The sequence below is a fragment of the Cryptomeria japonica genome, chromosome 8 (assembly GCF_030272615.1).
Source record: "Cryptomeria japonica chromosome 8, Sugi_1.0, whole genome shotgun sequence".
Classification (NCBI taxonomy): Eukaryota; Viridiplantae; Streptophyta; class Pinopsida; order Cupressales; family Cupressaceae; genus Cryptomeria; species Cryptomeria japonica.
Window position 1 is genome coordinate 161,932,706 of NC_081412.1, and position 18,770 is coordinate 161,951,475.

Consider the following 18,770-nt stretch of genomic DNA (forward strand, 5'->3'; position numbering starts at 1 on the left):
ACTTGTTCTACCACTGGCCTCTGTATCTCTAGGACAATTTTAGCCATAGTAGGAATGGGTTGTTGAAGCGGAGGCTCTGTAGGAGGTTTGATTTGATCAATGGTTTTCTCATCTTCATCCCACTTAGGAACCTCTACTTTAAATTCCTCTTACTGAAGAACCACTGTTTCAAAATCCAATTCTTTGATTTCCTTTGGTGCAGTGTCATAGTCAGTTTCTTTGTCAAGAGAAGGGCTCATCAATTTTGTAACTTCATTTCTATAGGGGATGCAACCTACTTTTGAGTGTTCTTCATGATGAATTCTGCACCATTGTGGCAGTAGTAAATCCTCCAAGTGTAGATATCCTAAAAAATGCATCCCTTGTCTCATTTTTGCAACAAAGTTCTTAATCCTCCCTAGATGATTAGGGGAAGCCAGCTGCTGAGACGTGGAGGTGGGAGGTGTAGTGAAAGTTAAGATTTCATTGACTTTGTAAACCCCTGGACTTACTTCAATATATGCCACCTCATTAGTAGCTCCGTAATTAGTGACTAGCTTCTTTAACCTTGACTCACTGTCAATCCGTATTTGATCACTGACCCCTTTCCATGAAAGCCATAAGTATATAAAACATGCAGAAAAGTAACCTCCCAAAGTCTTTGACCAGTCCCTACTGAGGAGCATCCTGTATACTTTAGGTATGTCAACAACTTGAATGTCTATATAGCGGTATACCTGCGAGTTTGCGCTTAGCTAGATGTATACATTTTTTAGTTCCCCAATTATGTTGACCTCAGTTTTGTCCAACTGCACTACTTTTCTATTGGTATGAACTGGGTTAAGACCCAATTTTTGACAAATAGAGTAAGGCATCACGTTTTTGAATGCACCTGAGTCTACCAAATAGTTTTGTAAATTCTTCCCAAAAATCTTTATACTTAACAATAACGGTGGGTTCTCAGTCACCTCAGGATGAATAGAATTAATTTCCTCTATCCCTGCCATATTGAATTCATTAATTTGGGATTCCAACTGATCAAGTATTTTGAGGGGGGATTCCTATTGTTTGGGGAAATTCTGCAACACCTCCATTAGAGACATTGTGGTAGCAGTGTTCTCCATTTCTCGTGTAACATCATATGATTTCTTTATGGGGTATTCTTGACCTTGTCTGAGTTTGGAATGCATTCCCTGAAAGGGATAAGGTGGCAGAGGATTAGTGCTTGCAGTAGGATCTAGCCGAACGTGCTCATCCTTGGGAGGTATAGGCATAGTGAATGGTCCTTTCGCTTGACTTCTCAAATTGTAAGTGTTTATTGTATTCTAAAAAGCTTGCGCATTGTAAACTTGTGGCTCACCTTCCGACTCTACTTCGAATTCTCTGAACAGGAAGGTATCAACCAGCATAGGTGTGTTAAGCTTGTTGGGTTATTCGGTGGTGCATCCATTTGGCTGTGAATTAGCTTGAGAAATCCTAATCATCTTCTCCATTTAAGAATAATTGACTTTCGAATGCGAGGTTGTATCATGTAACCTACACTAATTGGTCATCAAATTTATGTCAGCCATATTAACGGTTTGCATATGGTTAGTATTATCCCTGACATCATGATGGTCATGGTTGACACCCCCATTATTTGGACCGGTGTTCCATTGTTTATTGTAAGGTTTTGGGTTATATCTTTTGTTTTGGTTCTAATTTTGATACCCACGCTGGTTGTTGTATGACTGAGATTGGTTATATCCTCCTTGAGGATTCATCTTCATTTGGCTTAAGTCTGAAGTGACTTGGGAAAGCATTTTCTTCAATGCTTCCACTTCCAAGGAGAGGTGTGAGCTTTGATTGGTAGGTATTGAGGTTGCTTCTTGGTTTGTCACTGCCGAATTTAGGGCATTGTATTGTTGCACCATTCCATGGGTTTGATCGTTTAAATGAACTTGGAAAATGATAGCATTGGGATTGGTCCATTGTAAAGGTCGAGTTGCCATTTGTTGGTTTGCTTGTTGATTTTCTACCAGTTGAGGTCCATATAATAGAATGGGATTCATTGTTAGTGCTTCGACTAGCGTTGATGATGCTACTCCTAGGAGCTGATTATAATTTCCATAATTCATGCCAATGGGAAGGTTATGTCCTATTTCTCCAGGCGCCTGATTCAATTCATGGTTCATTTTTATGGCCAACGAATAGACTTTTGCCAGAGTATCTCTTTGTGCTGCAACTACAGTTTGTTTGATAAACATAACACTCCGAGGATAAATGGTCATAAAATAAGCTTCAATGGCTACCAATTGTGCAATTTGGTAAGGGTCTTGCAACCTTTTGTATTTCCTTAGGAAGCTTTTATTGAAAGTAGTTAGGGGTTCATTTGGCATCTTCCTCAATGAGGAAAACTGATGATATAGGGTTGTTGGATCTACATATACTTGAAATTGGGCAATGAAAACTTTCTCCAGAATATCCTAGCTAGTAACAGAGTTGGAAGGTAGTGGTAGACACCAATTTTACTCATTGTCTTTGAGTGAGTATGGGAAGAGTCGACATACCACATCTTCGTGTTCGATATGATTACAGATGACTACATCCTTGTATGCTTTGATGTGCTCTTCCGCTATCCTGGGTCCCCCAAACTCATACTTAATGTAAAATTTATCTGGGTTACTAGGTAAGTCATGTATTCCTCTAGGTATGTTTCCCAAGGGTGTGTGTGTTTGGTTAAATAATTCCATTAAAGGTGGTGGTGGATTTTGATTCACAAAAGGTGCGGCAATGGGTTGGGGACTGGGTATGACTTGGTTTTCCATGGTAGGTTGAGATGATTGTAGAGGGGAGTTTGTCGAAGGCTGTCCCTTATCTTTATTTCTCTCTTATAGTAACAGGTCCTAATTCTACCAAGTCTGATGGGGAATAAGTGCTCCTAAGAACTTTATGAAACTTCTCTGGAGAGAAAGAAGATATATACTCTAGATTATTATCTCAATTTATTTGTTGATGGGGAGGTGGTTGAGGGTTTCTTTGAGCAAGGAGTTGTCTTTTGGATTTAGCTTCTATGCGTCTACCTTTATGTCTTTCATTGTCAAGCACTTCATACATGTGCAACTAATCATTGTAATTCTTTCTACTATTCCAAGCAAGGAGATATAGTTGGGAAATGATTTCTTCTTGTTCGTAAACAAGGTTGGGTTGTGTGAATGGAAAACGTTGTCACCTGGGAGTACCATATTAGATCATGCTATGACAGTGCAACAGTATCTCAAACATGCTTTTCTATTGGGCCCCCCTTCTAGCGCTAATTTCTGTTGACGGGTGTTTTGACACACTAACCAATATTCGGGTAGAATATGAAATGTATACCACCTCTCCTAAAAGGAAATCAATCTTGAAAGACTAATTACTCCAAGGTCTCTATAGTCAGGTCACGATGATGTTGGATCACTCAGTGGATGATGCGATTGTACTTGTCAAGGGGCTTGTTGGCCGTAACTAAGTAAACAAAGTTCCTTTTTTTTTGTACTTTTTAATTTTAAGTTTAATCCAAAAAAATGTCAAAGATAGATCAGGGTAACAACAGATGATATTAAAATCAATACATAACAACTGAATGAACTACAAAGTCAATGTATCACAGTAAGGTATTATTAATAACACTTAATCAAAATTCAACATAATGTTCCAGCAAATATGCAAAGTCAGATAACTTACATATAAACGAAAATGAATATCACAGGATAATACAATTGCTCTATCATTTCATTCCTCATATGACATTAATATGTGTAATATGATTCATAAAACAATAAAGTTGGAAGGACAAGTTGCTAATTCAAATGGAAGAAGATACTGGACTACAAAGAACAGTAACCAAGAGAACACGTGTTGTAGATCAGACAATCCACAAGTTGCTTTTGTATTAATCTTTGTAAAATGAATAACAATATTTCAAGAGTTCATGAGAAAGAAATTGCACAAAACTAAATTCTCTAGCTAAATGGCCTTGAATCATCAATTGACGGACCCTCAAAATGACCCAATTTCTACAATTTATAAAGTTTTACCCTATACCCTAGGAAAGAATCATGCCTATAGTCTAGGATTACAAAAAGGGAGGAGTTGCAGTTGACATGCAACTCTCTACTTATGAACTCCAGTTAACTATTACTAAAGTACTACTGATTGTTCATTTCTATGAGAAAGCTCTAGAGATAGGAACTTCAAATCATGCAACAATAATGCCCAAAAAGAAAGTGTAAGATGCATCATCAATTGGAGCACAATTGTGGTGGTGGTGATAGCGATCCAAGATTCTTTTTCTTTTCATAACTACCTATTTATCATTCACTTCTTCTTATAGTTTTGTTAGTTGTTGATGAAACACTCAATGGAAGGGGTGGGTGGATCAACAATAAACTCTATTCTGAACTTAGATACTCTAAGTATCTCCTTTACACTTTTCAACTTACTGACCATATCATCCATTATTATCTCAGCTCCCTGATACTAGAATACCACATACATATATCTGTTCATTGTTTCTACAGTAAATTCTGCAGTGGTTGCAAAGTGGTCAACAATATAAGAATCCCATCTGCTGAGTATGGTCTCTTGATGTAACAACCCATTTTGCTTGATATTGTACCCATACTTTCCTAACAACTTAACTAGGAATTTCTCATATTGCTCAAGTACATTGAGGAGTGGAGGATGTTCCTTAAGCACCTTGATATGACCCTTCTCAATTATTTCCATCCTTAAATCCAAAATATCTATACATGATTACAAATTATTGATACCTTCTCCTCCTAGCAGGTTCTCTTTAGCAATCACATCCTCTCCTAATCTTCGGATTTTCTTAAGAATCTTATGTTGTTTTGAAAACTGAAGAAGCTATTGTTCCTACTGTGCAAAATAGTAAATAAGAGCATTCTCATTGAAATGGGCTTGTTCAACTACCTCCATTGTATCTTGCAAGAACATTTTGACTTTACTCAATTGATCTTGTTCCCATGTCTTAACTGTTGTTGCCACTTTTCTCATCTTGTATAATGCTTTTATATCACCTTGTGGTAGAGATGATGTAGATGACAAGGTGTCATCAAAATTAGAGTTGATTGGTATGGCTATCTCCATGATCATTTGTTTGTACTGCCTTAGTTGTACTTTAACTTCTGATTTTGTCTTATGTTCCTTTTCAATTCTAGTTTTTACAGTAGAAGTTGTGGGAAATAAGGTGGCAATTTCTCCCCACTTGGTTTGTTTACTCAAATTAACCTGTGACAATTGATATTTCGGGGAGGCTTGAGGCTGTCCTTTAGAATCCAACACTGGAGATGCTATGCTGGCAACCACCTCACCTGAGTCCATTCTTGAGAGATGGTAGATTGTCTTGGCCTTCTTGACTCTCCTCGGTTCCTCAATGATTGCTTGTTGTAAAGTGATATTTGGGAGGATGACCTTTTACTTTTTCTTGAATGTAAAATTCAAGCATTGAGGTAGATTGTCATCTTGTTCCCCCCTTGTACTGTCACTTTTGCAGTGATCCTGTTGGTCTCCACATGTTGTTCTTGTCCTTCTTCTTCTTCTTGCTGCACCTGTTGATGTGGAGGAGTTGGTAGCTTCTGTTGCAGTTGAGCTACCTGGTGAGAAAGGTTAGCTTGAAGCACTTGATCAGGATTGGGATGTTGTTGCTTTTCTAGTTCCTCCATTTTTTTAGAAACTTCTTCCCCAAACACCCTTTCCGATTCATCTATTTTATTTTTCTCACCTCCTTCCAATTGTCTTAATAAGTTCTCTTGATCTTGAGGGGTGAGAACCATCCTATCATCCTTCTCCCAGGGTTCATCCAGTTCATCCTCTTCCATCATCTATATCTGTACCTCTAGAGGTTGCAATTGGATCATAGGTTCCTCTCGAGCTTTTGACACTTCTTCAATTTGTACAGCAAAGGGCCTTTTCTGTTTCTCCTAACCCTTCCTTCTCTTCACCACTGCTGCTATAGGCTCGTCATCTTGATCCAAATATGTTTCAACATTATGTATAATAAATTGTTCTTGTGTTGGTATCAAAGCATGTGTAGATGTATGTGCAGAAGGAGGAGGTTGTTCTTCAGTTTTTTCAACTTGTGAGGTGCCTTCTCCTTGCACGATCTTGATGGTTGGAACGATGGGATGGATTGAATCTTGGGGAACAACTTGCAACCCTGTGGTTATCCCATGCTCAGTAATAGTCTTTAATAACTTGGATCCACTCATCTTAACATCCAACTGCCTTTTAAGTTCTTGGTTATCTATTGCTTGTGTAGCTTCCTCTGAATCAGTAGAAGTATTCTTCCAAGATTCAGATCTCATCCTTCTGGTGTATTACTTATGAACTTTAGTTTGGGGATTATCCATAACCTTACCTTTCTTTTTCTCTCTAGTAGCACTTGGCCGAATCCTCATACTAAGACACTGCATTGTTCTTTCTAGTAACTTCTCAGTGAATGAATCAATATCAACTACTTCTTGATCCGACCACCTAACAGGGGTAAGTGGTTTCTTATCTATTCTCATTTCCTTAAATACAAGATCAAGTAACTCTCCATCATCCCTTAAGTCCTTAGGGATATTTGTTTCTATTCAGAAATCCCTTATTTGTGGTACAGTTAATCGATGATACCTTTTATCCCATGCTTCAAAGCTATCCTGCAAATTAGCCCAAAAATCTTCTATTACTGGCTTGTGACCTAGATAAGATATTGGCATCATTTGTTTCAATTTTCCCATTGGATCATACCTATCTCTTGCATAGTCACATTCTTTTAGACTTAAGTCCTGGAGTTCTTTTTCTTCCACCTTAGCTACTTGAATATTTTGGCATGTATAATATTCTAGAGAGATAGGGAAGGTGACCCCAATCTTATGTTTCAGGGCCAGTAATGCTTGCAATCCTATAATGTGTCTGGTATATTCAAGTATTACAATGCTATTGCTACAAAATCTAGGAAGAAGGAATGGGTTCCCAGTAAATTCACTTACCCTTAGGTAAGTAGAGCATTGGTTTTGTAGGAACCAACAACCCCACTCACAACATGGTTGGGAAGACAATAGATCTGATGTTTGCCTATGGTTAACGAGCACTACCATAAAATCAACATGGTATCAGAGCTAGGTTCCTTCTATAGAGCCTAATTGCTTGAAGGTAGATCCTATGTTTTTGAGGGAGTTCAATACACCTTACAAAGGAGAGGCAAAGCGAAAACCAAAACTAGAGTAGAAAGAAGATTTTTTGGTCAAGCGAGGAATCATGACAAAAGCACTGGTACTGCATGACACATTGGAGGGGCACTCAGACTAGGTGATGACCATTGTAACACCCATCGATAACTCAGACATGATTGTGTCCACCTCGCGTGACCACACAATCAACTGTGGAACACTCTGGGTGAGTGCAAGTATATGTTCCAGGCCGATGTTGATGTTGTAGGTTGCACATTTGTGGTTGTGTTGATGTGCTTTTGTATTTGGCGGCCCTACCTTGTGTGGCCCGTATTTTGGTTAACCCAACGATTTTGCAGGCTCATTTTGAGCCATTCAAAGTCTTATTTGATCATTAACATCTCAGTCAAAGGACTTGCGTGGTTCCTTCATTGGCAATTTGATTAGCCTGATCAAAGTTTGGACTTGTGTTAATCATTTGTGGAGTACTTTCCTTTGGCCGGGTGATTGTGGTTGGCAAGATCACGATTTGTAGATCTTTGTGGATCCAACGAGATATATTTTGTAGAGATGTGTTGGTGCATATCTCGTGGGATTGATCTGTGTGACTCATCATCCTTGTGGCGGCTGATCCGGTCGAGAGGGGGGGACTTTCTTCTTCTCGACATTGATTCTTGGAGTTTCCATTAGACCTGCATTTTATAGAGGTGTTTCTTGGCGATTAGCAATGCCATTTCATTGGTGTCATTTTGCATCAGATTGGGTTTCATTGCTATTGTGATAGATCAAGTATTTTTTTGTAGTTTGATCAATGCGTATTACCGGCCTGCGTTCTCCTTAGTCAGATCAAGTCGATTCATATTGGCTTATTGTTGAGAGTTTGTAGTGAAAAATGTATGTATTGTTGCAGACAAAATCATCATTGCTTGTGTCGATTACCTCTTGTTCTACAGTTTAGAACTTTCTTAGTCGGCATATGTCATTATGTGGTCTGATCTCCATTTGCCTTGGTTCGTAGGTGCTCACATTATTTTGGCTTGGTCGATCTGTTCTTGATGGTGGTTTTGTTCATCTGATCTACCCAAGGAATTTTCCTTAAAGATCGACGATTTGCCTAATACTCCTCATTATATTTTGCGGCTTGCATTTTTGGGTGATTGCTTTCTTTCATCATAACCTATGGTGGTGTTTCTCATTCAACTATTTTGAATCAATTAGTTTTGGCTTTGGGCAAAAGTTTGGCTATAGGTCCTATTCGTCTTCTTTTCTGGCACTGTTGAATGGGTGGATTTCTGTCACATTTATGTGGTTAATCCATCACTTTTCTATGGATGGTATTAAAGATAGTTCTTTAGATGATGCTTAAGCTATGCACAAAGTAGATATAGTGGACATATGTTGAGTGATGGCGAGGGCCAAAGGCCACCAAACCATTAGATCATCACTAGGTGCTTCGGTGTGATCAATCCAAGTGAATGGAAATTCCATTGTTGAGCAAAATTATAAAAGATAAGTACTCTTTATGTTTGAATAATGTTCATGAATTTTCATTAAGTCATGCTACTTCATTGAATAGTGAATCATGTATTGACATTTCCCCTAACTATCATTATCTCTCTTTGAAATTCTTCCAGGATGAATCAAAGATTGCATTCAAGGAAGGAATATTGCTTGCATTTCTTCGCAGAGGAAGAATCAACATTTCATCAGGAAGTAACCTTGGACGAAGAGGTCAGAAGGTGGAGAGGGAGTTTGACATTTCAACTTCAGAGAGAGCTTAACATCTTAGCTTTAGAGGGAGCCGCACCATCATGAAGATTTGTTAATGAGTTCTTCTCTGTGAGGGAGAAGTTAGAGCTTCAATCCCTTGTTTAATGCATTCTTCTATGTGAGAGAAGTTTAAGGTGCAAGCCCTTGTAATGCATTCTTCTCTGTGAGAGAAGTTTGAGGTTTCAACCCTTGTTGTGCATTCTTATCTATGAGAGAAGTTTGAGGTTTCAACCCTTGTTGTGCATTCTTCTCTGTGAGAGAAGTTTGAGGTATTAGCCCTTGTTGTGCATTCTTCTCTGTGAGAGAATTTTGAGGTATCAACCCTTATTGTGCATTCTTCTCTGTGAGAGAAGTTTGAGGTATCAACCCTTGTTGTGCATTCTTCTCTGTGAGAGAAGTTTGAGGTTCCAGCCCTTGTTCCACCCTCTGCGAGTAGGTATGGTGGATGTCATGTGAGAGACTCCATGGCTTGGCATTTGTGCTTATTCACCCTTTGGGAGTAGCCATGGTGAATGTCATCAAGTAGCTATGGTTGGATTCCTTCTATGGCCGACATAGCTAATATAATTGTCTAATTGGCCTTTGGCATTAGATAATTATAGCTCCAATTTATATTCATTTGCGTTAAGCATAATTAAGGTCTTAATGCATGTCGATTGGCATCTTGCTTTAATAGTAATAGATTGAGGCCGACTTGGATGTCCGCAACCTCTTTGTATTGAGACGTGTTTCTTAGGAGAGGGTTGACTCTTGGAGAAAAGGCATAAGTAGTGCATTTAAAGGAGATTGAATCTCCATTCATATAAATATACACTCAATTATATAGCAGATACATATATTGAGAAGAGAGGTGCTCGGGGGTGACGGTAAGAGCTTATTGTTTATGGTTTGGAAGGCAACAAATCTGATGTTTGCTTGTGGTTAATGAGCACTACCATAAAATCAACAGTTCCGAAATAGGCAAATTGAGACTCCGAGATCTCAAGGTTTTGAGATCCCGAAGAGGGTTATTCAAGGCTGAATTAAGGTTGAAAGATCAAATTATTGAAAATATGATATCTAATCTAAATCTAAACTAGGAAAGTGAGAAAAAATGAAAAACAAAAAAAACAACAAAAAGAGACCAACTTGGACATGGCGGGTCGACAAGAACTCGCGCACCATGGGAAGTCAAGTAGCTGGGGAAGAGCTTTGGATTTGGAATGATTGAGTGCACAAATGAATTGAAATAACCCATTTGGCACTATTTATACCCCCCTTAAAGAACTGTACAATTCCACTTAATGCACCAACCTTGGATTTTGTGGTTCTGGGATCCCAAGACAAAACACAAAGAAGTTCGGGATCCCGAGGTTCCAGAGTTCCAAGGCTTTGAAAAGAAAGACTAAAAAATCACCTCGGGACTCCAAGGTTCTGAAGTGGTATTCAAAATGACAAAACATGAACCCGAGGTCCTAAGGTTCAAAAAGAAAAAACAAACATCAAGCTTCGGGATCCCAGGGTTCTGAGGCCTGTTAAATAAAGGCAAAACAAAACATGAAGAACCCGAGATTCTGGGGTTCCAAGATCCCGAGGCTTCAAAGACAACAACAAAACAAGACTTCAAAATCCTGAGGTTTTAGGGTTTCAAGGTCTTGAGCATAAAAAGAAAGGGAACAAAGAGAACTTCAGGATCTTGGGGTTTTGAAGCAAAACAAAAAGACAAGCAAAAGAACACTCTAGGATCTTGGGGTTCTGGGATTCCAAAGTGAAAAGAACAAAAACACAAGGAAAAATGAAAAAGAAAGAAAACAATCAATAAGAAAGGGGGACCCTCATTTTCACATCAAAGAAAATGATGGGGCTAGATATGTAGGGCATAACACTAGTTTTATATATTTTAATTGCATTAGCGTATGTCTAATATCAAGACACTGTCTCTTACTCCTGTGGAAGGATGTCGCATCCCATCTTTTTACTTACTTTAATAATGCAACAAACATGATTATATTATAAATTAAATATTTCTTGATTATTTGACTAAGGATAAGTACGTCAGAATCAATGTTAAATTTGTAAATGCAAATGGAAAGATGATTTAAATCATGATATTATTAAGATTCCATATCATGTACACGCTTCATCTATGGTTATGAGGGTTAACCTTCTGAGGTGCAACTTAATTTAGGTATGAGTCGAAGGTAGGAACATGGTTGAGGAGAAGTGATCTAGCCACTCGATAAAGAATGGTCATGGTGGAAATTGTTTCACACACCACATAGTCTTATTTAGACCTGAAAGACATGATGGTTACATTTCAAATGACTTAATGGTGTCTATTACTATTGTTTTCATTAAGATGCTTCAAAAGGTTGATATAAAAATAAAATAAAATTGCATACCTTGTTTACTTCAATTCATTCATAGCTATATGTATTTAATTTCTTTGATTTTAAATGTATATTGTCTTTCTTTTAGAAATAAATGTAATATGTATCCACCCCACACACAGAGATAAACTGTTTTGTATGATTATATATATACATGTGCGTATCTTTCATGGATTTTAATTCATATGCATTATTCAAGATATTTCATAACCATTATGGATCGATCAGTTTAAATTCTTTATACTTTAATTTACTTATAATGAGTTGTAAATCTTTTTATTAAATCTCTTCTGATTATACACAACTAGCTTTTCCATTATTGATATGCATTTATTTATATGGTCATCTATCATAAAGTTCGAACATGTTCTTTGACTCTATGCATAAGTTTATCTTATCCTCATCTCAAGCTGTGACTTTGAGCATAGGATATCATTGTCCCATAACAAACATAATCAATGCATTCACTATTAGAACTTGCATCTTTCTCCCACTCTACATTTAGGTTACCTTGTTTGTATGTAGGAATTGTTATCACTATTTTGATTATTGGGTGATTTTGTTCTTCAATCCGCTAAAATCTGCAAAATTGTGCTTAGTTTCTTCATTCTGCCTCTAAGGGTTATTGGTCTAAGGGTTTAGGTTTTTTGCAATTCACCTTTTCTATCTTGAAATCCCCATGTTCTATTTCCTTGTTACTTTTTCCACTTAAGTGGAAGGGTCCATCCATCATGAGAAGAGGTCCCCCCTTTACATTTTTCCTTAGGCGGGTCTTTAATAATGTTTTAATTTATCGCCTTCTCCTAAGTTTTTATTTCTTTGTCGGGATTCCTAAAGATTGTGCAAGTTTTAGTTGATCTAACAATGCACACAATCTCGTGAAAGGAAGATGCATGATCTTTATCCTTCGCGAAGCAGTGAAAAGATGGTGGGCCTAGTGAGAATAGTTAAAGGAAGGCTAAAGGTCGAATATCTAAAAGTTGATCCAACGGTCCATGTTGTTTCACGATGAAAAGACATGCAAGGTTTATCCTTCGCGAAGTAGCGAAAGATTGGTGGGCCTGGCGAAAGGGTGGTTGGCAGGGTAAAGAAAGTGCATCTTTGAGAAGATCCAATGGTGCGCGTTGTTTCGCAGCCCAAGGTAACATGAAGTTTACCTTTCACGAAGCAGCGAAAAGGAACTGGCAGTTACATGGCGGATGAGGTGGCAATACAGCTAGATGTCTGGCTGAGGCAAGAGGTGATCTGTTAGTAAGACATGTGGCTCCGAATGGATCGTGAGTGGCCTGTTTGATTAAGCGGCAATATTGATGAAATCCATGGCTAAGCAAGACACGTGGCAGTTTAGATGTGGAGTCTGACAGAGTTCTTGAGTGAATGAATGGCCAACATGTGGAGGATATTTGCTAGAAATTGGTAGGACAAGTGGATTCCGCATAGAGGGCCCACTTTGAAGGTTGAAGGAGTTAAAAGCTGCACATCTCAAAATTGATCCAACGATGCGCGTTGTTTCACATGGTGAAGATGCAAGGTGATTACCCTTTGCGAAACAACAAAAACCATTAGCGGTGGCGGTTTCATGCAGTTAGTTCAATAAACTAGCAATCACCATGGAGAATAACGGTCGAGCGATTAGTGGATGATCCAACGGATGACACTGTTTCGCATGGAAAAGATGCAAGATTTTTATCCTTCGCGAAGCAATGAAAGAAAGGCGGGGCCCATTTCTAAGCAGGATGACTTAGGTAAGGTAAAGAACGTGCATATCTTTCATGATCCAACGGATGGTGCTGTTTCACAATGAAAAGATGTGAGGTTTTTATCTTTCACGAAGCAACAAAAAGGAAAGACAATTAGAAAATTCTTTGTGGTCTGTTGGAGCCATTTTTCGAATTCAATTGTGAATTGATTGCCGAAGCATGTGGCTTAAATGTCTCTATTCAATGCTCAGTTGTCGTAGTAAACTTCACATCAGTTGAAACTTTGGCATCATTTCGAAGAGTCTTGCAGAGGAACTAGTGCACAAAGTGATTTTTCATAGGCAAGAAGTAAGTTTTTGCATATTGCTTGACAATTACAGTTTGAATTGGTATCACTGGGTGCTTGATTTCTCAGAAGTCTATCTAAGTTTTAAGTGAAATAACTATAATTATGAGATGGCACCAAGAAGAGAATTTAGGGGGAAGGTTAATTATCAGAAGAGGGCCATTTGTGATGATTTTTTAGAACAATTAACTGTCCACAAATGCCATAGCTAAGTTGAAAGAATTGGTGCCCAAAGCTCCCTGCCTAAGAATTGACGATAGTTTGTATGATAAAGGGAATTGGTTAAGGGATTCTCAGATAGGAATATCAAGTCTGGGACTTTTCAAAGTAGGATTCAACCAGAGAAATTCCCCTGCTCCAATGAATAGTGTATGGGAGTTAGATGTTGGAAAACTCATAGTCCCTGGGGTTTTCATGGATGTGGACCTGTTAACTCAAATTGCAAATAACTATGATCCTGTTACCAGATGTGTGAGAAATGTAAATGGGGGGTCACTAATTGAGATAAATGATGATGAGTTCAGGAGAGTTTTTGGGTTTAGTGAAGTATCAAATTATTTAGAGCCCATCAATTTTGAGACATTAGCAAAGGTGTATGAGGCACAGAGAGATCACCTCAAAAATGGCCCCTTGAAAGAATTTTTTGTCAAAATAGGAGGACTGACTGTTGTAGGCCCTGGCACCAGGTAACCCTTCTCTCTAAATCTATTTACTTTGAGGGCTAAAGGGATGTATTGGTTCCTATGTTAGATTCTTGGGGAAGATGCTGAAACAACTATGCCAACCCACTATATGCTCATGATAGTACATATTTTGAACCCATCTCTGGCTATAACTTTTGATTTTGCACCTTATCTCACTGATGCCATTCATGAAGGATTGATAGGGATAAAAAATGCTAAGGTGGATAGACCTTTTGGATGGTACTCTCTTCTTATGCACATGTTTTTGTTCAAAGGTGCTGAATATTTTGATAATGAAATGGACCTGATTAAGGAAAAGGATGGTGAGGTGATGCCCGTTCAATTGCGGAGCACAATTTTGTCTTGGGATAGAGAAGATGTGAGCTACTTAAAGTTTTATAGATGTTTTGCATCTAGGCTTTGAATCCTTTTGTGTCCACAGAACCCTAGGATCCCTAAAGCTCTTTTAGAGTTCCTTAGGCCTAAAGAATTCACTGAAGATATCAAAATTGTTCACAACTGGGGTGATATATATTTGTAACCCATCTCTACTATGTTCAGAGTTTATGGTTTTAGAGGAACTCCATATTTGCTCCCATATCAAGTCCCATTGAAGATAGGAATTGTTGAAGTCTTGAGGCAGATTGGAGGCTTGCAAGAAGCAGAATTGACAAATAGGGGGAAAGGAACAATTTTCCCAACTGTCACCATGGCACATCAATTTGTAATCACCAACGGTGGTTGGACACATTTTGATGATTTATTTCAGCCATATAGGTTGTCTACTGCAATGGCAAGGTTTGCTGACCCTGAAGATTTCTTCAACGACATGTTCAAGAAGAGAGTTGTATGTAAAGGTAGAGCACACCGGTTCCATTTTCCTGAGGATTTGATCAGAAATAAATTCAATTTAGATGAACAAGAATCGAGAAAGGAAAAATGGATAGCATATAAAAGGGCTCAGGATTTTATCCACCAATTTGATAGTGGTTATGATGCTTTGTCTAGTTTCACTCCCTTTGAGGAAAAGGATAAATTCTTGATACTTTATTTTGAAGATTTAATGAAAACCTTAAAGGAGAAGAGGGAAGCCGTATTGAAAAATGACCCTGAAAAGGCTAAGTTGGTTCTAGCCAAGCCTACCTTTGCCAAGGCCATCCCTCCAGGTGAATATATGATGCACAAGAGGCCAAAATACAGTGTGCTAGTGCCAGTTAGAGGTGAGTCTTCTACTTCAAAAGGAAAAAGAGAAATAGAGGATGTAGTTTAAATCCAAGATTCCCCTAAAAGGCAAAGGGTGGGAAAAGAGATACAAATAGGTGAGCCTTTATATTCCCCATCCCAATCCCCAATCCATGTGGGAGATGAACATGCAGTGGCTGAGCAATTGTTGCAACTAGGAAGCCTTGGGGAGATTGCCTATACTTATGAAGAAGTACAAGAAGGAATGCCTGAAGAACCAACAAATGCTAAAATGGACTTGACTACAGAGGAGTTTAAAGGCAAAGAGTTAGACCCTATCATCAAACAGGCTAGTGAGGAATTTCTGGCTGATAATAATTTTGTTACAACAGGATCTTTCATGCGATTTGTTTGGAGGCAAAATATAGAACAATTTAAAGTAAAATGTGAGAAGAAGAAAAGTGAACATCCCCAAAAAGATACATCCGTAGTGGAAGAAGAAGTGAAAAAGAAATGATGACAGAATTCAAAGCCATTACACCTGAGCAGGGGAGAGAAATGGTAGCAAAAGCTGGTGTATTAATTCTTCCTGAGTGGAATATAGCATATGCATTGGTGCTTGAAGCAGTAAGGAAAGAAACAAAACCTTTGGAAGGAGTGACATTTAGTAAGGACCATGCTGCTTTGGTCATGTGGTCTCTAAGGAGGGATGAGAGCAGAAAGAGGAAGGACACCTCAGAGTCCAGCTATCTTGGAGGTATGATTGTGAAGAGAGTGCAGGACACAGGGATAGTAGAGGCTGCTAGCACAGTTTTGGAATCAACAAAATTTAGTGTGGTAGTAGCTAAGAAGGAAGCCAAGGAAAAGGTTGATCTTCAAATAAAACTAGAGATGATTCTAAAGGCTTACAATGAGGCCAAAGGGGGGATAGCCCACATGGATAGTATCATTGCCAAATTGATGAATCAATTAGCAAGGCAATACCAAAAGAGGTGAATCCTCTACCTTAATGATTGCCTCTTCTCCAGCAAAACCTCCATCCACTAGTCCAATCATTGAATTTCCTCCTTCTCCTATGACTTCTGGTTTTCAATCAACTGAGACCGTACAAGATGAAGTGGAAAAGTTGAAGCAGGCTCAAGCCCTGTTTACAAATAAGTATGAGGAAAAGGTTAGAGGCACAATTTTGAAGTTTGTTGACACAATAGGAGCTTCTATTGTGCATATATACATGAATATAATTTTGAGCATGTTGATTGATTTGAAGGAAGATAAGGCTACTTTGGAGACAATTTTGAATAAGTGGATGGCAAGGGAAGCAGATTTGGAACTTATGTGTTCATCTTATGAAGAGGCAGAGGTTGATGCCAATATTAAATCCACATATGAGTTGGTTAAAGGTATGTATAGGTTAGCAGAAGGAAGAGCTGGTTTAGAGAGAAAGACCAACCTGTACAGAAAAGAATATGCTAGCCAGAAATTTGAAATATTTCCTGGAGGTTTCGTCAACACAAATGAGTTAAAATATGAGAAAGTATGGCTCGATGAGTTAGGCCACCAATTGTCTCAATGGATAAATGATGTCATCAATTCAGATGACACATCTTTATTTATTCGGGACAATTGAAGAAATTGAGAAGATGAAGTCACATTATGGTTTTTTGGAGACTAAAGTTAAGCAATTAAGAAACACATGGAAAAGGTTGAATAAGTTGAAGAAGAAAATTGTTAACTTCTCCTGGCCTGATGATGACACATTTCAAGGATGGAAAGACAAATATGTGGTGCAAGAAGCAGAGGTTCAAGAACAGTTAGTTGATGCTGCAACGGTATAACAAATTTCAAAGTCGTTAGGGATGAAGGTGATTTGTAACCTCTTTCAAGAGGGAGTTATGGTTGTAACAAACTATTCTTAGCAAGTCCGAAGCTTGTTTGCATCCATATTATTATAAATGGATACTAGGACTAAGAGAAAATTATCACAAGAATTTGTAAAGAAACTCTGCAGAAATATATCTAGGATTTTCTGGGTTTTTTCAGAAAATACCTGGAGTTATGTATGATATTTGAAAATGGATGTTAATATACAGATAAGATCATTTTGAGCCTATATCTCTGTTGTCTTCTTGTGTGCATTTGTTGATTTACTGTGTCCTTTTAAACAATCTAGGGTTATTTGATTGAATGGGGATTGCAAGGCAAGCTTACAGACGTGTTTTAGGTTTTTCTCTCAAGGAGAGGAATTAAATATATGTAAAACCCCTTTGTTAGTAAATCAATAGTTTGTTCTGCTTGGATTTGATAATTGGGTCTAGTATAAAGGAAAGACTTATATATATGCCAAGCATATATTAGGTTGATAAAGCCGAAGTGATGAGATGTATGTGAATGTCCAGATTTGGAATTCTTGTATAGTTTGGGTGACTCTGTAGCCCAGATAGGGCATTAATATCATTTGTGGAGTTCTTACTATCTTTCTTGGGGTCAAAACTGAAAATGAATACAAGTTTTTCTTCTTTGTTTCAGTATCTCTAAGGTGATAAGGTTTACAGATTTCTAGCACTAGTTTACTGTGAATCTTATATTAAAATTGTGAAAATATTCACAAAAGGCATACCCACCTAAGCTTTAGATAAGCTTAAAGTGTAGAAGGTTTTGTACAAACCTTGTTATATGTTATTTTGGATTTCTATTTTCTTCTTGTTCTCTTCACATGCAACACAGGCTTATAATTTTCTTACAGAGAAGACAAGGAAATCAGAATTTGAGAACAACAGGAACCTTATTTCCTTACCAAATTGAAGTGTGGCTATCTCAACTTATAAGGTACAAAAATAATATTGGGCAAGATCGTAAATGTCTATTGTGTAAAGATATAAATTAAGTTCCATTGGAAATTGTTATTCATTTAGCTCAATTTGTAAATGTTATCACTATTTTCTGTTCGAATCCTCTTCAAGTTAGAAGTTCCCTTGCAAATGAAACAATAGAACTTCTCAAAATTCTTAAAAACTCCATATATTATATCTGATTAGAATCTCTCTTTTAATTTTAATCCCTTGTATTTAGATGCATGCATAATATTTTGCCTAATAGATGTCTAAGATATTTTTCATCCTTGTGCTTTGGATATCTATTTTCTTTTTGATGGGTCTGAGAGTTATAGCGATGACATAATTAGAAGAGTCCAACTGTCTTATTTATTAACTTCACTGTCATGATACCACATAATATTTTTATTATTTCAAAAGTACAAGTTTTGTTGGGAATGTAAAGTCCAATGGTCACATTCACATTCACATTCGTCATCTCTTCGTTTCATAACTGAATATGAATGTATAAATGATTGGGTGCAGTCTATGTATGATGTACTAGAGTATTGGATATTGATTAATATAAGTTATCCCTGTTTGAGAGGGGTCATAGCCATTAATTGGTGAAACGTGTTAAACTATCATGTTTTTAATTACGAGAAAAATAGGTTTCGAAGGGATCCTGAAACCCTTTACAAAAGAACCTTAATAGATAATAGCATTAAGAAACAA